The sequence below is a fragment of the Pecten maximus genome, chromosome 19 (genome assembly GCF_902652985.1).
Source record: "Pecten maximus chromosome 19, xPecMax1.1, whole genome shotgun sequence".
In the NCBI taxonomy this organism is placed as follows: Eukaryota; Metazoa; Mollusca; class Bivalvia; order Pectinida; family Pectinidae; genus Pecten; species Pecten maximus.
Window position 1 is genome coordinate 29942500 of NC_047033.1, and position 25577 is coordinate 29968076.

The 25577-nt window shown below is 37.9% G+C and overlaps 1 protein-coding gene across 1 annotated transcript in view; it reads right to left on the reverse strand.

Annotated features, from left to right (window-relative positions):
• LOC117317522 overlaps positions 1-25577 on the reverse strand; it is a 70894-nt gene that overhangs the window by 39036 nt on the left and 6281 nt on the right. Inside the window, exons 2-3 of the mRNA XM_033872337.1 lie at positions 24594-24651; positions 260-305 (exon numbers count right to left, since the gene is read on the reverse strand). The gene's annotated coding sequence lies outside the window, so the exon portion shown is untranslated. The remainder of the gene's footprint in view (positions 1-259; positions 306-24593; positions 24652-25577) is intronic.

The following is a 25577-nucleotide window of genomic DNA, read 5'->3' on the forward strand; positions in this document are numbered from 1 at the left end:
TATAAAATACTGTTAATAAATCTATTGTTAATGAAACAATACATATATGCTGTCTTCCATATGCATTCATTATGAAAATTATGTGTTGTTATTGAAAGCCTTCACAAAAACTTCCTTAGTTGCTGGCCAGGAAATGTTTCTTTACAATATAATTATCAGAGAAAAAACCACCATTAGAAATTTCCACAACAAACACACATGTTTTTATAGATTTTAATTACTATCATTAATATGTCAGTTTATAATCTCATCAACTGACCTTGATATGTTGGGTTTTGCTCTACTCACTCCTGGATCATCATCAACTGTTGGGGAAAAAAGAGGGAATAAACAGTCGGTTTACATGTAATTCAGTTCTACCTGTTTAAAGAATTACTAAAATGTTATTGTAATTTCTTTTCATTATGGAAATACACCTTTTACCACTTGGAAATATCCTCTCTTCATATTGATTCAACAAGATCAAATATGCATCGATACAAATGTAGTTTTGGTGGTTGGTAATGACCCTGTCTTCCCGATAGTGACCTACATGTAGGTTTCGAATCACTGATTGGACATGCAAAGGCACAGAGCTACTTACCCGACCACAGGAAGTTACCTCCACCAATAAGAGTAATACATTTTACGTCAGTTCATTTAAAGTTGATACCATTGGGTACCAATTTTTGAAAGTATTAAAACCCAACATCAATCAGCTGTGTTAAATTGGACATAACATTGTCTATATCATGTAGTATTATGGAACGCCAGGGCTGTCTTAGGTGATCAAATATGATTATATTCGGTGGTTATGTCTTTATATGATGTAGTTATACCATTATATGCGGTGCTTTTTACTTTATATTTGGTGGTTATGTCTTTATATGCGGTAAACACATCCTTATATTCGGTAGGTACGTCTTTATATTCGGTAGACATAACCTTATATTCGGTGCATCCAGGTTTTTAATCTGAAGTGAGTGCGTATTGGACAAGTTGTGAAAAAAGGCTTCATTTTCCACACAAAGAAACAAATGACTAAGTCTGTTTTCCCCCTGGGAATTTTGGAATACTTAACGTCCTCAATGTATGCCAAGACAATGAGAACTATAACGTGGAAGTTTGTAATAGAACATCATATAGATTTTGGAAAGTTAGAGTAATACAAACAGAGTAAAAACCTCCACATTCCCATAAATGTTTCAATACACACTGTACAATGATAACTTGCGCTATATTTTTCATGATGCCTTGTTAATCATGATATCTAGTTATTTAAGGTCAGGGTTTAAAGAGGTCGACACAGTAAGATTTTTTTAATTGTGAAGTTTTCTTAATAAAATACAAGTTTTGATATTTTTTTAAAATAAATAAAATAGAACAGCTACTGCAGCTAATACAGTCTATATCCACTTAGAAAATACTGAAGATATTGAATTGTTTCCCTTAAATTATCACATATTTCACAAAAATCTGGAAGACGAAACTCTTAAAATATACGCGCTGAGAAAGCGCGGGAATCAGTGGCAAAATCTTTGACGTTGAATTCTTATGACGTCACACTTGACGACAATACAGTACCATTAAGCTCCTGAATGGGGTGTTCAAGTCAGTAATATTTCAGGGTTTTCGGTTGTAACCTGGAAAGTTGTGCTAACAATGCTGTTATCTAAAGATATACATTGAAAAACTGTTCTATGTAACGCACATATGCAGCAAAATAACCTCTTATTCTACTCTCGCATCCAATTTGATCAGCACCGAAACAGGGAGGGTTCCGATTTAGGTAACCAGCGAAATATCTGAAGCCAATCAAATTCGCAAGGTGACGGTGAAGGTTACGAGTCCATAACTTCCAAATCTTTATTATGACGTCATTATCATAGTGATGTCATAATTGTAACGTCGGCGATAACGAAAGATGGCTGTTGAAAACGCTGTTCCGTCTTTGACGATACTAATTTGATCATTCATCGTAGAGACAAAATTCCTGGATACAGTCTTTAAAAGTCGTTGTCAAATGTAAATATAAGCATAGCGCGCTTCATGTTGAATTTGCCTTTGTCCAGTTGGCATTCATCAGCCCATAACTTCCAACTGAAAGCAGTTCAATGCTTAAATGAATCAGGCCTTTGACATGGGTTGTGTAGATATTTTAAGAATTAACCAATTTGAACTAACTTTCAGTTATTTGTTTTGACGAGAGAGAAATTAGTCAGATCTCGTCGTGTAGGGAATGAGATTTCAAACATGGCTGCCTCTACTGGAGGCGCGCGACTTTTCCCGCGGGACACGATTTCAAAGTTGAAGGGGTTATAGAATTGATTGGAAATATAACGTATACACGTGATGTTTTAAAGAGAGCTGCGATGAGCTGCGCTCTTATAATCATGAAATAATATGAATTAAGACAAAGCCTTAGAACAGCACAGCTATAATCACCTGACTCGCCATTAATTAAGAAGGAAACACAGGGACATGAGAATAACAGTCTAAAAACATGTACCACATTTTCCGATTTTATTTTTTTTCAAAAATCTTTTTTTTTTGGGGGGGGGGGGGGGGGAGGGAGGATGTTAATTTAAAATAATGACACAATGCATCTGCAAAATATGCTACAAACTAGGCCAATATTAGGGCCTTATCCAATACATATAGACTGTAAATTATACATCCCCATTAAAAAAAACAAAAAAAACAAAAAAACAAAAAAAAAACCAAAAAAAACCCAAAAAAACCCCAACAACATGTAAACACAATGTATTACATCTATACGTATATCGGCTGAAATTCTTATTGTTTGTCCTGATGTGACGAGCATTGTCTTCACTTTGCATTGTCGGATTCCAGATGATCACATTTATCATATCCGTGATGACATGTGCACTGCATAATGATATCATTATTCTACTGCCACATTTCATATGCTACTTACAACGTAAAAGTGCGGAGGGATCGAACCCGCAACCCTTGCTTACTGGTCCACCGCTCTACAGACTGAGCTAAATGGACATTCCCCCATCACCGACACTAGAAGCAAGGCGGCCGTATCACTATGTACACTATTTACAATTAAAACCTGCCCCGAACACACATTAACCCAGGTTTTATCCCCAACGAAGCCTCTCATTTTCCTATAGCTTTTTTCACTTGGAGTGGTCAACGGCACCAAATGTACTGTAACAGAACAGCAAGTAGTGTACCTCCATCGGGATCGAACCCGCGACCCCTGAATTAACTAGTCAGCCGGATCAGACAGAACTAAAGCGCTAGAAGGCAACCGTATCAATACATATATAAACTATTTACAATTAAAACTTGCGACGTTTATGTATATTATCTTTTGTTTTATGCATGTTTTTGGTTTTGGTTTTGTTTTGTTTTTGAAGCATGGACACATCTTAGTATGTACATTGTCCGTGGTTGAAATAACAAGAAGCAAAACCACTCACTTATAGACTAATAGACTATTATTTGAGATACATGTATATTATAAACATCGAGGTTTTTAATCTGAAGTATATGGTGTTCTGTTAGGGCCAAATTTCCAAGATCGCTCCTTCGACCTAAACGCGAAGGAGCGAAAACACGATGGCGAAGGAGCGAAGAAAACACTATGGCGAAGGAGCAAAAATACAATGGCGAAGCAGCGAATGAGCGAAAATACGATGGCGAAGGAGCGATGGAACTTCGCTTCTTCGCCATCGTGTTTTCGCTCCTTCGCCTTTGTATTTTCGCTCCTTCGCGTTTAAGTTGAAGGAGCGAAGGAGCGATATTGGAAATTTGGCCCTAACGGAATACCATAGAAGTGAGTGCTTAATGGACAAGTTATGAAAAACAGGCTTCATTTTCCACACAAATAAACAAATTACAAAGTCTGTTTTCCAGTGGGAAAGTTTGGTATACTTAACGTCCTCACTGTATGCTTAGACAATTTAATCATGCTTGATAATATAATTTTCATTGACTTAGAAAGAGGTATGGTCGTTTTCCGATTATTCTGACCTAGACCACGTATGTACAGCGATAGTCCGGTGTCATGCATAATATGTACCTCCTGCATAATAAGTATCCGGATACTTTTTATTCTGCATAAAAAGTAACCGGATACTTTTTATACCCCTACCAAAATGTACCCCCCTTGCATAAAAAGTACCCCCCTACCAAAAATCTTTAATTTTGACTTTATCAATCTGAAATTGGGAAGATATGATAAGAGGACCCAAGGGATGTCATTTTCAATGTTTCTCACCCCATCCCACCAAATCCCCACCCCAGGGGCAAAAAAATGAAAAAAAAAATTTTTTGCTTAAACTTCCAAATATGACTAAGGATCAACATAGGAAACCTTCAAATGCATATAAAAGACAATTCGCAAATTCCCCAACCCCCCGGATACTTTTTAATCTTCTGCATAAAATGTACCCCCCGGATACTTTTTATTCTCCTGCATAAAAAGTACCCCCCTACCAAAAATCTTTAATTTTGACTTTATCAATCTGAAATTGGGAAGATATGTTAAGAGGACCCAGGGGATGTCATTTTCAATGTTTCTCACCCCATCCCACCAAATCCCCACCCCAGGGGCAAAAAAAATGAAAAAAAATTGTTTTTGCTTAAACTTCCAAATATGACTAAGGATCAACATAGGAAACCTTCAAATGCATATAAAAGATAATTCGCAAATTCCCCACCCCCCTGGATACTTTTTATTCTTCTGCATAAAATGTACCCCCCGGATACTTTTTATTCTCCTGCATAAAAAGTACCCCCCCTACCAAAAATCTTTAATTTTGACTTTATCAATCTGAAATTGGGAAGATATGATAAGAGGACCCAAGGGATGTCATTTTCAATGTTTCTCACCCCATCCCACCAAATCCCCACCCCAGGGGCAAAAAAAAATGAAAAAAATTATTTTTTGCTCAAACTTCCAAATATGACTAAGGATCAACATAGGAAACCTTCAAATGCATAGAAAAAACATCTCGCAACTTCCCCACCCCCCGGATACTTTTTATTCTTCTGCATAAAATGTACCCCCCGGATACTTTTTATTCTCCTGCATAAAAAGTACCCCCCAACCAAAAATCTTTAATTTTGACTTTATCAATCTGAAATTGGGAAGATATGATAAGAGGACCCAAGGGATGTCATTTTCAATGTTTCTCACCCCATCCCACCAAATCCCCACCCCAGGGGCAAAAAAATGAAAAAAAAATTTTTTTGCTTAAACTTCCAAATATGACTAAGGATCAACATAGGAAACCTTCAAATGCATATAAAAGACAATTCGCAAATTCCCCAACCCCCCGGATACTTTTTAATCTTCTGCATAAAATGTACCCCCCGGATACTTTTTATTCTCCTGCATAAAAAGTACCCCCCCCTACCAAAAATCTTTAATTTTGACTTTATCAATCTGATGTTGGGAAGATATGTTAAGAGGACCCAGGGGATGTCATTTTCAATGTTTCTCACCCCATCCCACCAAATCCCCACCCCAGGGGCAAAAAAAATGAAAAAAAATTGTTTTTGCTTAAACTTCCAAATATGACTAAGGATCAACATAGGAAACCTTCAAATGCATAGAAAAAACATCTCGCAACTTCCCCACCCCCCGGATACTTTTTATTCCCCTGCATAAAATGTACCCCCCGGATACTTTTTATTCTCCTGCATAAAAAGTACCCCCCTACCAAAAATCTTTAATTTTGACTTTATCAATCTGAAATTGGGAAGATATGTTAAGAGGACCCAGGGGATGTCATTTTCAATGTTTCTCACCCCATCCCACCAAATCCCCACCCCAGGGGCAAAAAAAATGAAAAAAAATTGTTTTTGCTTAAACTTCCAAATATGACTAAGGATCAACATAGGAAACCTTCAAATGCATATAAAAGACAATTCGCAAATTCCCCACCCCCTGGATACTTTTTATTCTTCTGCATAAAATGTACCCCCCGGATACTTTTTATTCTCCTGCATAAAAAGTACCCCCCCTACCAAAAATCTTTAATTTTGACTTTATCAATCTGAAATTGGGAAGATATGATAAGAGGACCCAAGGGATGTCATTTTCAATGTTTCTCACCCCATCCCACCAAATCCCCACCCCAGGGGCAAAAAAAAATGAAAAAAAATTATTTTTTGCTTAAACTTCCAAATATGACTAAGGATCAACATAGGAAACCTTCAAATGCATGTAAAAGACAATTCGCAAATTCCCCAACACCCCCGGATACTTTTTAATCTTCTGCATAAAATGTACCCCCCGGATACTTTTTATTCTCCTGCATAAAAAGTACCCCCCTACCAAAAATCTTTAATTTAGACTTTATCAATCTGAAATTGGGAAGATATGATAAGAGGACCCAAGGGATGTCATTTTCAATGTTTCTCACCCCATCCCACCAAATCCCCACCCCAGGGGCAAAAAAAAAATGAAAAAAATTATTTTTTGCTTAAACTTCCAAATATGACTAAGGATCAACATAGGAAACCTTCAAATGCATAGAAAAAACATCTCGCAACTTCCCCACCCCCCGGATACTTTTTATTCTTCTGCATAAAATGTACCCCCCGGATACTTTTTATTCTCCTGCATAAAAAGTACCCGCCTACCAAAAATCTTTAATTTTGACTTTATCAATCTGAAATTGGGAAGATATGATAAGAGGACCCAAGGGATGTCATTTTCAATGTTTCTCACCCCATCCCACCAAATCCCCACCCCAGGGGCAAAAAAAATGAAAAAAAATTGTTTTTGCTCAAACTTCCAAATATGACTAAGGATCAACATAGGAAACCTTCAAATGCATATAAAAGACAATTCGCAAATTCCCCACCCCCTGGATACTTTTTATTCTTCTGCATAAAATGTACCCCCCGGATACTTTTTATTCTCCTGCATAAAAAGTACCCCCCCTACCAAAAATCTTTAATTTTGACTTTATCAATCTGAAATTGGGAAGATATGATAAGAGGACCCAAGGGATGTCATTTTCAATGTTTCTCACCCCATCCCACCAAATCCCCACCCCAGGGGCAAAAAAAAATGAAAAAAATTATTTTTTGCTTAAACTTCCAAATATGACTAAGGATCAACATAGGAAACCTTCAAATGCATGTAAAAGACAATTCGCAAATTCCCCAACCCCCCGGATACTTTTTAATCTTCTGCATAAAATGTACCCCCCGGATACTTTTTATTCTCCTGCATAAAAAGTACCCCCCTACCAAAAATCTTTAATTTAGACTTTATCAATCTGAAATTGGGAAGATATGATAAGAGGACCCAAGGGATGTCATTTTCAATGTTTCTCACCCCATCCCACCAAATCCCCACCCCAGGGGCAAAAAAAAATGAAAAAAATTATTTTTTGCTTAAACTTCCAAATATGACTAAGGATCAACATAGGAAACCTTCAAATGCATAGAAAAAACATCTCGCAACTTCCCCACCCCCCGGATACTTTTTATTCTTCTGCATAAAATGTACCCCCCGGATACTTTTTATTCTCCTGCATAAAAAGTACCCCCCTACCAAAATCTTTAATTTTGACTTTATCAATCTGAAATTGGGAAGATATGATAAGAGGACCCAAGGGATGTCATTTTCAATGTTTCTCACCCCATCCCACCAAATCCCCACCCCAGGGGCAAAAAAAATGAAAAAAAATTGTTTTTGCTCAAACTTCCAAATATGACTAAGGATCAACATAGGAAACCTTCAAATGCATATAAAAGACAATTCGCAAATTCCCCACCCCCTGGATACTTTTTATTCTTCTGCATAAAATGTACCCCCCGGATACTTTTTATTCTCCTGCATAAAAAGTACCCCCCCTACCAAAAATCTTTAATTTTGACTTTATCAATCTGAAATTGGGAAGATATGATAAGAGGACCCAAGGGATGTCATTTTCAATGTTTCTCACCCCATCCCACCAAATCCCCACCCCAGGGGCAAATTTTTTTTTGCTTAAACTTCCAAATATGACTAAGGATCAACATAGGAAACCTTCAAATGCATAGAAAAAACATCTCGCAACTTCCCCACCCCCCGGATACTTTTTATTCTTCTGCATAAAATGTACCCCCCGGATACTTTTTATTCTCCTGCATAAAAAGTACCCCCCCCTACCAAAAATCTTTAATTTTGACTTTATCAATCTGATGTTGGGAAGATATGTTAAGAGGACCCAGGGGATGTCATTTTCAATGTTTCTCACCCCATCCCACCAAATCCCCACCCCAGGGGCAAAAAAAATGAAAAAAAATTGTTTTTGCTTAAACTTCCAAATATGACTAAGGATCAACGAGTGTAGGACAAAAGCCCCCCCGGACATGTCACACTGTCTCCCCAGGTAAGGACCAGGGAGTTGACTGGACTGACGAATAGTTGAATCCTATTTACCTATAGATTGATATACAATTAAAATGACGTGCTATTGTCTAAGAGGTCCCCTAAGACAGGGAAGCCATGCATCCATTAACACCTTTACCATGGGAACAGGGTGGGGATAGGGTGGGGCAGGGGATACAGGTGATCCCCAAGCCATAGGATTATATATACATTCACTTTCAAACGCACCACTGTGAACACAACATGGATCCAGATGAATATCGAGATATAGTGACATTTCTACAAAGTTCAACTTTGAAGAAGAGAATTTGGCCGTAATTACTATATAGAATTGTTATTTTTTAAATATCCATGTTCTATTGAATTTTTTTTATCTTAGAATAAGCATATAATGTTATGATATTTCTGGTTATAATTATAGGCACTATCAGAAATTCTTCATATCCAGAAATTAAAATAATGACAAATATCGATAAATAATGTAAATTATTTTTTTTATCTGAATTCTAGATGACACATTTAAGATTAATATGAGTCACTATCTGTTTACTCTGAAGTTACAGGTGATAACCATAGCAAGTTAATTTAACCTTGTCAACGTTTGTGCTATTTCATGCATGCTAATATGTGTCATGTATATTACAGTCAGTGCTAAACTTGTTCCATGCTATATGTTATAATAGAATGTGTCAATTAAGGTCTAGACCTCGTTAGGGGGGTTAAAAATAAAATCTTAAATTAAGTGATTTCTTTTATCGGATATGAAAGAGCATCATCAAAACAAATTCTTTCTAATAAGGTTCTTTAAGGAAGGAAAATCCAAGATGTATATGAAGAATCAAGAGGCCCATGTAACACTCTTAAACTTTAATAATCTACTTTTTCAAAAAGAATGAGGAAAATTTAGGCACTCTTAAAAGTATTATGCCAAAAGATTTTATAAAAGGAAGATATATTGGTGAATGTAATAGATTAATTGCAGATTTGTTTGAAAAAAACAGAATAAAACTAGTATGATTGTATAATAAATAGGGACCACTACAGGTGTCCCCAAACTCCCCTGCAGTGGTAATGGTATTAATGTTCAGCATATATACCCCACACCCCATATATTAATTGTTGTTCATCATATCTCATAACCCCTAATTTTTAGCTCACCTGGTCCGAAGGACCAAGTTGAGCTTATGCCATACCGTGGCGTCCGTCGTCCGTCTTCATAACCCCAGATCGGAATTTGACCAAATTTGGTCAAAAGCATCCCTATGGGGTGGGGACTCAAAATTGTACAAATGGTAGGCTGACCCCCTGAGGTCTTAGGGGCAGGGCCAAAAGGGGTTGATTTGGCTAAATTGATATTAACAACTTCTCCTCTAAAACTAAGCAATGGATATTGCTCATATTTGCCTGGTTGCATCTCGGGGTAGGGATTCAAAGTTGTACAAATGGTGGGGCTTACCCCTTGGGGTCTTAGGGGCAGGGCCAAAAGGGGTCAATTTGGCTAAATTAATATTAACAACTTCTCCTCTAAAACTAAGCAATGGATATTGCTCATATTTGCCTGGTTGCATCTCGGGGTAGGGATTCAAAATTGTACAAATGGTAGGCTTACCCCCTGGGGTCTGAGGGGTGGGGTCAAAAGGGATCAATTTGCCTAAATTGATATAAACAACTTCTTCTCTGAATCTAAGCAATGGATATCAATCATATTCACCTGGTAGCATCCCCTTTGGGTAGGGGCTGACCCCCCAGGGGGCTGAGGAGGCCAAAAGGGATCAATTTGACTACATTGACATTTTTAGAATTACAATAAAACCAATGTTCATGTACCCATCTAAAATGCTTATGATATATTGACATAGCAATACCAGTGACAAATATAGTTCTTGTTTCATATCTCATGAAACTAGGTGAGCGATACAGGCCCTATGAGCCTCTTGTTATCTTAATCTGAAAATATCTAGATTTTGACCAATCAATGGCCTCTGTTTTGTTACCATTGTAACCAACAAAATGTTTCCATGTTGTTCGGCATACCTCATAACTCCTATGTACCAATTTTCACCTTAAACAGACGATATCTAAATTTCGACCAATCAGGGTCCTCAATTTGGTCACTGTGGCAGCCAATCTTTCTGAAAATGTAACCACGTTATTCGACATCCCTAAAAGCTCCTATGTACCAATTTTACAAAAACATGAAGACTTAAATCAAAAACACGAAAAGGGCTCTGGCGGCCATCTTTGATTTCCAACCATGAAAAACTAAAATGTGTGCACACACCCGCCCCTAATAAGTATGTCTCTGAATTTTCAGAAGATCCTCCCAGTAGTTTTTTAGGTCACCTGAGACCAAGTCTCAAGTGACCTATTCTAATCCCCTTTTGTCCGTCGTCGTCCGTCGTGCGCCTTCCGTCAGTAAACAATTTACATTTTCGACTTCTTCTCCAAAACCCCTTAACCAAATTCAATGAAATTTTTTTTCATTTTTTTGGCCCTGGGGTGGGGATTTGGTGGGATGGGGTGAGAAACATTGAAAATGACATCCCTTGGGTCCTCTTATCATATCTTCCCAGTTTCAGATTGATAAAGTCAAAATTAAAGATTTTTGGTAGGGGGGTACTTTTTATGCAGGAGAATAAAAAGTATCCGGGGGGTACATTTTATGCAGGGGAATAAAAAGTATCCGGGGGGTGGGGAAGTTGCGAGATGTTTTTTCTATGCATATGAAGGTTTCCTATGTTGATCCTTAGTCATACTTGGAAGTTTAAGCAAAAAAATTTTTTTTTCATTTTTTTGGCCCTCGGGTGGGGATTTGGTGGGATGGGGTGAGAAACATTAAAAATGACATCCCCTGGGTCCTCTTAACATATCCTTCCAATATCAGATTGATAAAGTCAAAATTAAAGATTTTTGGTAGGGGGTACTTTTTATGCAGGAGAATAAAAAGTATCCGGGGGGTACATTTTATGCAGGGGAATAAAAAGTATCCGGGGGGTGGGGAAGTTGCGAGATGTTTTTTCTATGCATATGAAGGTTTCCAGTGTTGATTCCAAGTCATATTTGGAAGTTTAAGCAAAAAAATTTTTTTTTTCATTTTTTTGGCCCTGGGGTGAGGATTTGGTGAGGTGGGGTGAAAAACATTAAAAATGACATCCCCTGGGTCCTCTTAACATATCTTCCCAATATCAGATTGATAAAGTCAAAATTAAAGATTTTTGGTAGGGGGGTACTTTTTATGCAGGAGAATAAAAAGTATCCGGGGGGTACATTTTATGCAGGAGAATAAAAAGTATCCGGGGGGTGGGGAAGTTGCGAGATGTTTTTTCTATGCATATGAAGGTTTCCAGTGTTGATTCCAAGTCATATTTGGAAGTTTGAGCAAAAAAAATTTTTTCATTTTTTTTGGCCCTGGGGTGAGGATTTGGTGGGATGGGGTGAGAAACATTGAAAATGACATCCTCTGGGTCCTCTTATCATATCTTCACAATTTCAGATTGATAAAGTCAAAATTTAAAAAAAATTGGTAGGGGGGGTACTTTTTATGCAAGGGGGGTACGTTTTATGCAGGAATAAAAAGTATCCGGATACCTTTTGGTAGGGGGGTACATATTATGCATGACACCGGGCTAAAAATACAGGTAAAATATCACGTGACCCAAGTGATTCCCTCAGTTCATTCAGATTTTACTTTGAATGATACGGACTATTCATTATGAAGTTTGAGACAAGTGGAACCTACATATGAAGTTTGAGACAAGTGGAACCTACATATGAAGTTTGAGACAAGTGGAACCTACATATGAAGTTTGAGACAAGTGGAACCTACACATGAAGTTTTGAGTCAAGTGGAACCTACATATGAAGTTTGAGACAAGTGGAACCTACATATGAAGTTTGAGACAAGTGGAACCTACATATGAAGTTTGAGACAAGTGGAACCTACATATGAAGTTTGAGACAAGTGGAACCTACATATGAAGTTTGAGACAAGGGGAATCTACATATGAAGTTTGAGACAAGGGGAACCTACATATGAAGTTTGAGACAAGTGGAACCTACATATGAAGTTTGAGACAAGTGGAACCTACATATGAAGTTTGAGGCAAGGGGAACCTACTTATGTAGTTTGAGACAAGGGGAACCTACATATGAAGTTTGAGACAAGGAGGACCTACATATGAAGTTTGAGGCAAGGGGAACCTACTTATGTAGTTTGAGACAAGGGGAACCTACATATGAAGTTTGAGACAAGGGGAACCTACATATGAAGTCCGAGACAAGGGTTACCTACATATGAAGTTTGAGACAAGGGGGACTTACATATGAAGTTTGAGACAAGGGGGACCTACATATGAAGTTTGAGACAAGGGGAACCTTCATAGGAAGTTTGAGACAAGAGGCCCAGAGAGCCTGTATCGCTCACTTGGTTGGTTTGATCAAACTTCAAAATAATGTTGTTAACAGCTTTATTTGATGATGTCTTACAATGCTATATATGGTTATGGGGTGGGGATCTCAATGGTTTCAAAAGATATAACAAAGAATCCCAGTCCCTAGGGGTGGGGAAAGACCCTGAGCCTATTTTCACAACATGATTGTGTAAATCTCTTCATGCCCAACAATGCTATTTATGGTTAAAGGGTGGGTATCTCAACGGTTTAGAGGCGGGGAAAGACCCCAGCTATTTTTCCAACATTATTTTGTTTATCTCTTGATGCCCAAGAATGCTATATTTCACAAGCAAAAATGTTGATTTTAGAATTTTGGAAATAACTGGTATAGAACCCTACAAAACAGGAAATATTTGGTTTAGGTTTCCTTTGATGTTTAAGAAATGTCATAGTAAGTAAGGTATGTCTCAACTGAATTAAGTCTTTAATTGACTTTGTAAACCTGTCACAGGTAATCTACAGGTGACTTATTTAATTGCTCAATACGGTTAATTAATGACAGGTGTAGAAGGTAATAGCAGTGAGTCCAAGCTGGCCTTACAGGTTATTGTACTCATACCATATGTTATCTTTAGGATAGCCAGGTGGTAGCTCCGCCCATTTGATTATTAGATCCCCCCAGTTATATTTTAATTAGGTAACTAGCCAATGAGAATTTGTTCTTGAATTACTGTTTATGTCAATTATATAAAACATAGTGTTAGGATATAGAACTATCTCGTTTTGCTGACCAGTGGTCAGTACAGTGTGATAGTGATCATATCGGTGTTTGGGAGGGCGCCGGTATAGAGCCAGTTTGGCCAAACCGACGTTCTCTAACATTGATTTGTTGTGATTTCACAGCGATATCACTGCGACTATATCATTTCCTTATATTTAGCCGACGTCCGTCCGTCGTCTTTCCTATTGTTTGTTGTTTGTGCCCTCGTCCGTTGTCCGTCCGTTGTTCGTCGTCGATTCGTTACGTTTGTTTTGTTTACGCTTTGTTTGCGCTTAGCAACCTGTATGCAGAGTCATCATGGAAGATGAGCATGTGAATGTACTTGATAACTCCAGTGATGAAGAAGACACGTATATAAAAGCCGGTTTTGGCAGTTCTAGACCTGAACATAAAAGAAAAAGAGTGTCCAGTACACCAGATAGAGAGGAAACCCCGGTGAGTACGCCTCAGAACAATGTGATCATTAAATGTACTAAGACAAAGCTGGGAAACAAAAACCCCATAATGATTCAGAAATCTTTATCTGCAGTGTCAGGCTATCCCGTTAAAGGAGTTAGAGCTATGCCCAACGGTGACCTGATGGTAACCTGTCTAGACTCTCAGCAGAAGAAAAACTTCCTAAAGTGCAGTAAATTAGGTGAGTTTGTAGTTACCATAAAGGAGCCAGTCTCCATAAACAGAACTGATGGAGTAATATACGGAGTTACGCCCGACCTGTCCGAGGCTGATATAGTAGACTCCCTAAAAGAAAATAGGGTCACGAAAGCCCTACGTATGAAAGGCAGAGCGTATGAAACTGCAGATAGCAGCACAACAGTAAAGCTGACTTTTAATGACAAAGTGTTGCCAGAAGGAGTTAACATAGGTTACCGTTCATATCAAGTCAAACTATATGTTCCACCTCCTTTGAGGTGCTATAAATGTAACCGGTATGGTCACATAGCGGTTAACTGCAAGGGGAAACAAAGGTGTCAGAAATGTGGAGGTGACCAAAAAGTTTCCGAGTGTGAAAACACAGAAAAAAAGTGTGTAAACTGTGGGGGGGATCACAGTGCGGCATACGGGGGATGCCCAGCTAGAAAAAAGGCAATTGAAATTATAAAAATGCAAACAAAAGAAAGATGTACCCGTCGCGAAGCGGTAAAAAAATCCTTCGCACAGGTCGTAACCGGAGACGCTCCGAGTGAAAAATGCGTGCGTACAAACGATATAATGGACGTCAATGTCCAAGACACCCGACCGTCCTACCGTCCGTCCGTCCGTCCGTCCGTACAACCCCCACAAGGTCCACAGGAACCAACAGTAAATATACCTATACAAAAGCTAATTACATTAGCTATATCAGTATATAGTAAATATCAGTCTGGAGAAACATGGCCAGCTATAATCATGTATATCCTTGGTCAGCTTGACACCCTGTTTGGTGTCAAAGTTGATCCTTCAACTATTCCCGTTGACATGTCACAAATGTAAATGAATACCAAAACCACCAATGGTATCGGCATTCTACAATGGAATGCCCGTAGCATACTTGCTAATGGCACAGAATTATTGAAATATATAGAAAGTAGACCAGAAATAAATATTATATGTCTACAAGAAACTTGGCTAGATGACAATACACATTTTGATATACCAGGTTTTTATCCACCCATACTAAAAAATCGTCCAAACCAACAGAGACGAGGAGGCGTTGGTATATATGTACGGGATAGCCTCATATACCATGAATTAGATATAACAAGTCCAAATATGGAGGTTGTCGGAGTCGTAATAAAACTACATGACGAATCAATAAGTGTAATTAATATATATAACACAACTGTCACCAATCGGTGTGAGGACTATACCCATTTAAAACAATTTATAAGTACCCCGTATATAATGTGTGGCGACTTTAATAGCCATCATACCCTTTGGGGAGGTGATAGAATCAACGAAAAGGGTAAAGCATTGTACAAATATATTGAAGACAATGACTTGATATTACTTAATGATGGTTCAGGAACTAGAGTGAATTCAACCACACTAGAAATGTCAGTGTTGGATCTAACATTGACCACACCGGACCTGGCCGGAAAGTGTAATTGGAGGGTACACGATAACAATTTTGACAGTGATCACTTCCCCATTATTATATATTATAGATGTACACCTATTACACATACAGCTAACAATAAAGTAAGCTGGAATTTTAAAAAAGCCGATTGGGATGGTTACACCGAGTGTAGTGAAAGGGAAATAACTCCAGCACTCTTAGACGGAAATATAGAAGTAAGCCATGATCAATTGATAAGTGCCATAGTAAAAATAACAAATAAGTATGTACCCACAAAGCGGAAAAAACAATATAAGTTTTCCGCAATACCTTGGTGGAACAGTGACTGTGAACGGGCAGTACGTGCCAAACACAAAGCTTATAATAAAGCAAGAAGGAGTTTTAATTTTAATGATTTGCAGGATTACAGAGAGAAACGAGAGGCCAGCAAACAGGTAATAAAATCAGCAAAAGAACAACACTGGCAAGAATACTGCACAAACATAAATACAGACACTTCCATGGCTAAGGTCTAGAAAGCAGTCAGAAACATGAAAAAAACACATACGTGCACTGAAATACCTGCACTTATTAACCCTGAAACACATACATACACAACAGAAAACAAGGATAAATCTAATCTGTTTGCGGCCTCCTTCTCTTCTGTGAGTCACAATAGTAATTACAATCCTGCCTTCATAACACATAAGAAACAATTTGAAGAAACACACTCAACATATATAAACACAGTAGAGCATAGCAACCACCCAATAAATAACACATTTACTTTACAGGAATTTATAGACGCGCTTGCGCAAACGAAAGACACGAGTCCTGGGGATGACCAAATAACATATAACATGTATAAAAAACTGAGTGTAAGTGCACAAACAGTCGTTTTAGATTTTATTAATATGGTCTGGAATACACAGAAGGTACCAGACAAATGGAAACATTCTATAGTAATTCCAATTTTTAAACCAGGGAAAAATCCCAACCTACCACTCTCCTATAGACCGATATCATTAACCTGTACACTATGTAAGATCATGGAGAAAATGGTTAACAACAGATTAAAGTGGTTTTTAGAAAGTAATAATCTTATAACAGTAAACCAGTGTGGCTTCCGTACGAATAGAAGTACAATCGACCAACTAGTTAAGTTAGAAAATGAAATACAGAAGTCAAATGTTAATAAAGACAGTCTATTAGCTGTTTTTATAGATTTTGAAAAAGCGTTTGACATGATGTGGAAGGAGGGATTATTATATAAAATGAAAAAAATGGGTATAAATGGTAATATGTATGGTTTTATAAAAGATTTTTTACAGAACAGGACAATCCAAGTACGTATAGGGGATACGTACTCGGATAAATACCCAATCGAGAACGGTACCCCCCAGGGCTCAGTAATCAGCCCAACACTTTTTAATATATGTATAAACGACATTTCAAGTTGTATATCTAATAGTAAAAATATATCGCAGTTTGCAGATGACAGCGCCATCTGGAAAACATCCAGAAACGCAAAAATTTTAAGTAATACCTTGTCCAAAGACATGACTAATATTTTACACTGGTGTGACACATGGGGTTTTAAAATTTCAAAAACAAAAACTATTGCAGTATTATTCCGGAAACAAGTAACAACCAGGTATAAGTCACTACTAACAGACATTGAAATTAAAATGGGTGAAACAGTGATAGAAATTAAAAAAGTAGCCAAGTTTCTAGGTCTGTATTACGACAGCAAAGGTTAAATCTAATTAAGCACCTAAGAGGAACCAGTTGGGGCTGTGACCGTTATACATTACTAACCCTGTACAAAACTTTAATAAGAAGTATAGTCGATTATGGCGCTGAGGCATATAACTCCGCCAGTAACACACAACTGGAACGATTAGATAAACTGCAATATAAAAGTCTGATGTTTTGTTTGCAAGCTATGAAGGGAACCTCCCTAGCGAGCCTACAGGCGGAAGCGGGGGACCCGCCCTATCAATTAAACAGAAACTACCTAATCAGCAAGTATCAGTTGAAAATCGAGGGAATTACCACCCCACACCCTACAATACAAAGTTTGAATGAAGATGCAATATTCTTATTTAATCAAAGCAAAATGCCTTCATCCTACAAATCATATTATACCTGTATGAAAAATGTACAAATTTCATTTCAGATGAGTAAAATTAAAAGTCATATATCCGAGTTTAGTCCAATCCCACTGTGGACCCTGGACAAACCGGAACTAAACACCACACTGCACTGCACCATTAACAAAAGCATGTCACCATCCGAGGCCTTAGGTCCGGCAAATCTGTTTATACAATCTTTTCCAGGAGTACATATATATACGGATGGGTCTAAGGACCCGAATTCGCAAATATGTGGATGTGCCTTTGTTATACCAGAAAAGGACATTAGAAATAACTTCCGGCTCAGTAACAATATTTCAATTATGACTGCAGAGCTTATAGCCATACTAATAACACTGCAATTCATAAACACTATAGAAACGAATACCTATATTATATTTACAGATTCTCTCAGTTCTTTGCAGGCATTACAAACACCAGTATACAACATCAAAAACCCTATTGTTTTTCAGATTTTAAATCTTTTATCTGTAATTAAGACCGTCCAGCTAGTCTGGATTCCTAGTCATGTCGGTATCCTAGGCAACGACATGGCAGATATGGAAGCCAAAGCTGCCCTTATTATAGAAAATATAGATATTGTAACGCCATTAGATAAGGGAGAATCAAAGTCTTATTTGCAGGCACGGCGTTTTGATTTGTGGCAGGATCAGTGGAAACAGCCAGGTATAGCAAAATTAATGAAACTTAATTTACCAGACCTGAAAAAAAATTATAAAAAAATCCCATCTGCAAACAAACAATCGGTTAAAGCATATACTCGCCTGCGATTGGGAAAATGCTGTCTAAATCATTATTTATATAAAATGAACATACATGTAGATGGCCTTTGTGCGACATGTAATGTCCCAGAGACAGTAGAACACTATCTTTTAAAATGTGATCGTTTCTATCTACAGAGACAGCGGTTATACCGAGATGCAGACCTGCACACGGATAATATTAATCCAATAAAATTGATTCAGTTGTTTTCAGATGCACCAAATGTCTCCACTGCAGTACTACGATACATCTCATCTACTGGAATGACAGGGGCCCTCTAATATTTTAAATATATATACATGTACTCATATTAAACTCCTTGCGGTAATATAATTGACGATGTGTTTGGCACGTACCTTTTAATACACTTGGTGGATACGGCGGGTACCAACACAGGGGCCTGTCGTTTCTACTATCAGTGACCTTATAATAAGGCACCTTTTAAATATATCAATATATTAAGCAATTACACGTAGTAATTGAAATACTTCATCACAATAACAGTACCCACCGGGGTAAATATACTTCCTCATTAGAAAATAGAATAGGTCTATTAATCTAGTGTTAGGATTAGGGGGACGGACAATTAGTGGCATGACGTATTGCACGGCATACCTTATTAGTCCTAGTCCCCAAGCCCCCACCCTTTTCTGACATAAATAAGCATATATAAATAAGGGGGGAGTCCATGATCTTTGCTGCGTCATTGATACATGTACATTTTCTATAAACTATATTACATAACGCCCGGAAATAAATAGGGAGGATTTTTCTTTTTCAATGTTAGGATTTTTCTTCTATTAGGAATAACCATATAAACCTTTCAGTAGGATTTTTAAATAGTATAGGGTCAAATATATACATCACTACACTAAGTACCGCTGCTGATGGTTAGCTGAGATCAGACCGACAAGAGTGTGATAAACATGTACTCCTCAAATATATTAAAGTTTAAAATAAATATCAACAGTGTGGGGACAACATCTAACGATGTAGATATTCATATATCAATTGAGTTAAGTCTTAAGCTTGCCTGGTAGGGGTATCCTCAACCGCAGTTTCTGACTTATACACCATCAATATACACCGTTGTTGTTAACACATACTCCAACTACTGGTTAGATAAAAAGTAGAATGGAGTTGTGTAATCCTACAGCAGTATGGCCCAGAGACCGAATTTACAGTGACCGAATACGGTACACGAAGTTTATACATACGTACCTATTGTATATTTTAACCAACAATTACTTAAATCACACTCTTGTATGGAAAGGCGGTAACTTGATGTTAAAGAATTTCTTTTTTCTTTACGGGGCTTTATAGTTTATTAACACACGTATGTACATCATCAGTTTTCCCTAAGAAAGCCGTTGATAATTCAACCGTTCGAGGATTCTTTTTCGAAAAACTAACCACTAACAAATCCTTGAATCAGTATGTAAACTATTTTTGCTTTTTAAACCAAATACGTAAGTGTTATTTGATAATAACACATTATCATTGGTACTATACCAAATATCAAGCCCTCTCTCCACTAGAAGCAGTAGTGGACCAAGGGAGGTAAATCTAATGGAAAATTACGACTGTTTTTCTCAATAAATAAGTCTGGCAACATTCTCTCTGGCATCTATTATAAATCTGATCTAAACTCCCCGGTGAAATAAATCTTGTTGCATCAAATAATTTAATTTTTACATAGTACTTGCTGCATTTAATTTATTCATTTATTTCTCTTCTTTTTTATTTCCTGAAGTTACCAAATGTTTTTAAAATCTTTATAATCTTTTGATTTACAATATGTCTATATTAAAGGGTTACCCCCCACCGAACGAGAGTGGATCAGGGGAGACCACCCATATAATATACCGGCCAGGATACTAAAGGGCTATAACCGCCTGGCAATCCTTAATGATTTTTTTTTCCTTTTTCCTTTTATTACTGTAAGAAATAATAAAGACAACAGTTATTGTGGCAGAATAACTTGTTGGAATAAGTACAATTATCGTATATTTTAAATATTCTCATATAGAATTGGTAACTTCATACTTATTCTCATTCCCATTTTTTAATCCTTTTTAATTTAATCTTTTAATCAAATTTACCTAATATACGTAGAAGCATACGTAATCAAATAAAAAGCTGGTTGGTTCTCCTCATATTTTACTTATAATAAGTATAAAACATTATCTTCGACAGAGTAAATCTAAATCCTCCTCCGTATCAGTTAACTTATGAATCCCTTTGTTTTATTAATCTTATATAAATATATCCTTTTATTTATTTTTATTCTTTTTTCTGTTCTTTTTCATTTCTTTTTATTATTTTTTGTTTGTTTTACATACACACGATGGATACAAGTTAAGACGCATACACTATAGGGACCCCCCGGACCATCTATACTTCTGGCCAAGCCCGGCAAAAGGACTAGGTACTGTACCTCACGGAAGCAGTGACGTCCTCTACTGTCGGGTGTAACGGGCTGTACTAGACCCGGGGCACATAACAAACCACTAAATAACTCTCCTTAAGTACATAAACATATACAATAATTACACTTTGAACAGTTAACTCCCCTTTTCTTTCTTTTTAAAAAAAAAACAACATATATACTCTCTGATCAAATAATTTTTTTATATATATCCTTGGTAAGCCTTCTTGGCCCCTTTCGATCGCCCTCCCACGACATTAACACATAAAACGTGGGGCAACTGTAAATAACAACGACAAGCGACTGGCGAATATGGGCCCGCCCAAACTGCCATAGAAAGAAGATTTTCGTTCGTTCGTAGAACAAGAGTTAGAGAACAGGAGCAAGTGCTAGGAACAAGGATTGGAGTGATGGACATGAGAGTGTGTGAATGTTAGGACAACTTGGATTATCATAATTTACTATTTTGGAACTTTTGGACACAGAAATAAAACTTAATAATCATGGAACCAGAAAGATCGTCAGTGCTTGTTTTTATCAGAGACTTCAATACCGACTAAAGAAATGGACAATCAGGCATCAGAGGCATCTAAACAAAGCTAATTTCCCAAAGTAAGATGAGGTATCCTCTGCATGTCTAAAACAATTAAGTGTCTCACCACACTCAAGCAACAAGCTGCCCAGCAGCATATAGAGTACCAAAGTGTTCTCCCAGGGGATTGTAGGTCTCCACCATTTGCACAATTTGGAATACTATCCCCATAGTGATGCTATCATTGAAATATGAGAGATATCCATTGCTAGATTTCAGAGAAGAAGTCGTTTATAACAATATAGCTAAATCGACCACATTTGGCCCAACCCCTCAGGCCCTTGGGGGTCAGCCCAATCATTTGTACAATTTTGAGTCCCCACCCCGTAGTGATGCTACCAGGCAAATGTAAGCGATATCCATTGCTCGGTTTCAGGAAAGAAGTCGTTTATATCAATATAGTCCAATTGACCACATTTGGTCCCACCCCTCAGGCCCCTGGGGGGTCAGCCCAATCATTTGTACCATTTTTAATCCTCATTAAAATAGTGATGCTTCCAGACAAATTTGAGTGATATCCATTGCTCGGTTTCAGAGAAGAAGTCGTTTATATCAATATAGCCTAGCTAATTGACCCCTTTTGGCCACACCCCTCAGGCCCCTCGGGGGTCAGCCCCATCATTTGTACAATTTTGAATCCTCACCCAATAGTGATAATACCAGGCAAATATGAGCAATATCCATTGCTAGGTTTCAGAGAAGAAGTCATTTATAACAATATAGCTAATTTGAGGACATATGGCCCAACTCCTCAGGCCCCTGGGGGTCAGCCCCATCATTTGTACAATTTTGAGTCCCCACCCCGTAGTGATGCTACCAGGCAAATGTAAGCGATATCCATTGCGTGGTTTCAGAGAAGAAGTCGTTTATATCAATATAGCCTAATTGACCCCTTTTGGCCCCGCCCCTCAGTCCAATCATTTGTACCATTTTAAATCCCCATCCAATAGTGATGCTTCCAGACAAATTTGAGTGATATCCATTACTCGGTTTCAGAGAAGAAGTCATTTATATCAATATAGCCTAGCTAATTGACCCCTTTTGGCCCCGCCCCTCAGGCCCCTTGGGGGTCAGTCCCATCATTTTTACAATTTTGAATTCTCAGCCCATATTGATGCTACCAGGTAAATATGAGCAATATCCATTGCTAGGTTTCGGAGAAGAGGTCGTTTATAACAATATAGCTAAATTGACCACATTTAATTGGCCCGACTCCTCAGGCCCCTGGGGGTCAGCCCAATCATTTGTACAATTTTGAGTCCCCACCTAATAGTGATGCTACCATGCAAATATAAGCGATATCCATTGCTTGGTTTCAGAGAAGAAGTCATTTATATCAATATAGCCTAATTGACCCCTTTTGGCCCCGCCCCTCAGGCCCCTGGGGGTCAGCCCAATCATTTGTACCATTTTTAATCCCCATCCAATAGTGATGCTTTCAGACAAATTTGAGTGATATCCATTGCTCGGTTTCAGAGAAGAGTTCGTTTATATCAATATAGCCTAATTGACCCCTTTTGGCCCCGCCCCTCAGCCCCATCATTTGTACAATTTTGAATGCTTACCCCATAGTGATGCTAACAGGCAAATATGAACAATATCCATTGCTCGGTTTTAAAGAAGAAGTCGTTTATATTAATATAATTTAATTTTGCTTGTAACAAGCATTTTCATTTTAATTGTAATATTTTTTTTACATTATTGAGCAATAAAACAAAAAAACTGGGGTGTACTCTTTTCATAAACCGCTTCGGGGTTTATTCCGAGTACACCCCAGTTTTTTGTGTTATTGCTCAATAACGTAAAAAAAATATTACAGTTAACCCTTAAATAGCTAAATTGACCACATTTGGCCCAACCCCTCGAGCCCCTGGGGGGTCAGCCTCATCATTTGTACAATTTTGAATCCCCACCTAATAGTGATGCTACCAGGCAAATATGAGCGATATCCATTGCTTGGTTTCAAAGAAGAAGTCGTTTATATCAATATAGCTAAATTGACCCCTTTTGGCCCCGCCCCTCAGACCCCTGGGGGGTCAGCCCCATCATTTGTACAATTTTGAATACCCACCTAATAGTGATGCTACCAGGCAAATATGAGCGATATGCATTGCTTGGTTTCAGAGAAGAAGTCGTTTATATCAATATAGCTAAATTGACCCCCTTTGGCCCCGCCCCTCAGACCCCTGGGGGGTCAGCCCCATCATTTGTACAATTTTGAATACCCACCTAATAGTGATGCTACCAGGCAAATATGAGCGATATGCATTGCTTGGTTTCAGAGAAGAAGTCGTTTATATCAATATAGCTAAATTGACCCCTTTTGGCCCCGCCCCTCAGACCCCTGGGGGGTCAGCCCCATCATTTGTACAATTTTGAATCCCCACCTAATAGTGATGATTCCAGGCAAATATGAGCGATATGCATTGCTTGGTTTCAGTGAAGGAGTCGTTTATATCAATATAGCTAAATTGACCCCTTTTGGCCCCGCCCCTCAGCCCCTGGGGGGTCAGCCCCATCATTTGTACAATTTTGAGTCCCCTACACATAGAGATTCTTCTGACCAAATTTGGTCAAATTCTGAACAGTGGTTATGAAGTAGAAGTCAATTGTTGACGGACGGATGGACGACAGACGGACGGACGGACGAACGGACGGACGGACGGACGGACGGATGGAGAGTAAACCTATAGTCCCCCCGTTTTTCAAACGGCAGGGGACTAATAAACAGAGCGATTAATATTTGACGGTCAGCCGAGGACAGCTGTGAAAATGACAAACAGGGGGATTAGTATTTGACTGTCAGCCGAGGACAGCTGTTGAAATGACAAACAGAAGAATTAGTATTTAACTGTCAGCCGAGTACAGCTGTGAAAATGACAAACAGGGGGATAAGTAATTGACTGTCAGTCGAGCACAGCTGTAGAAATGTCAAACAGGGGGGTTAATATTTGACTGTCAACCGAGGACAACTGTAGAAATGATAAATAGAAGAATTGATATTTGACCGTCAGTGAAAGACATCTGACCCTTAATTGTTTTATGTCCAGAGTCAGAGAGGAAGTTTGACTTCCATGTTAGAAAATAATACTCACACTAGCTTTTTCGGCCATCCTTCTTTTCATATTGGAGTTACTTGTAGGTACAGCTTTTCTAGAAAGAAAGTATTGAGGAGATATTGATCAATGGGATTACAAAGTGGTAACAAGGTAAAAGTGAAATAGTTATATTTAAACCTCTCCCATCTTCAGCTTAGCAAACTCTGACTGCGTTTAAATTAGTGTAAAGCAGCAAAAAGGCTCAGCTGATTAATAAGCGTGACAATCGGTAACATAATTATTACCTCGTCTCTTTGGGGGAATATTTAACTTCTCTCCGATGTAAGCTAACAACAAATGGCTGAAGCATACAGTTCCTAAGGAACAGTCGACCACGTCACTACTAAATCTGTGTCAATACCTGCTGTCCATGACAACAATAGTTAATCTGAGACGGTAATTGTGGATTTTGAGTATACTGATGATTTGAAAATGTAAACTGTATCAAACAAGAGTTGTTTCTTTTAATTGTGTTAACAATACTGGTGTCTTTACGAATATTCACTGCCCATCGTGACCTTACAAAAATGTAAATTTAAAGGTCAAGGTCATTTATTTAAGCAAACTTGGCAGCCTTTTACACTTGCATGCTTCAGGCTAAATTTAGTGATCATGTGATCCATCTGTTTACGTGATCACTCAGTCAAAATGGCCTATGTTCGACTGTTTGCGCTAGAATATCTATCACCATGAAATAAAGGCAAGTCGCTTACAAACAACTTTGACCCTCTTTGCTAACAGACTTAAATTATTGCTTGCTTTCTTTTAGGACCATACTTTGTTGATGGTAATTGATACAGAGCCTGGTTAGACGCAAACTCACACGTGTTTTTCATATAACATGTGTTTCGTGGATCAGTGATAGCAAGATGAAATCTGATATTTTCTTTTATAAAACTGTTGGTCATAGTGGTCAATCATGATGTTTACAATGACTACCGTCTATCACAGAGACAATATACAAAATCTAGAATGATCGTG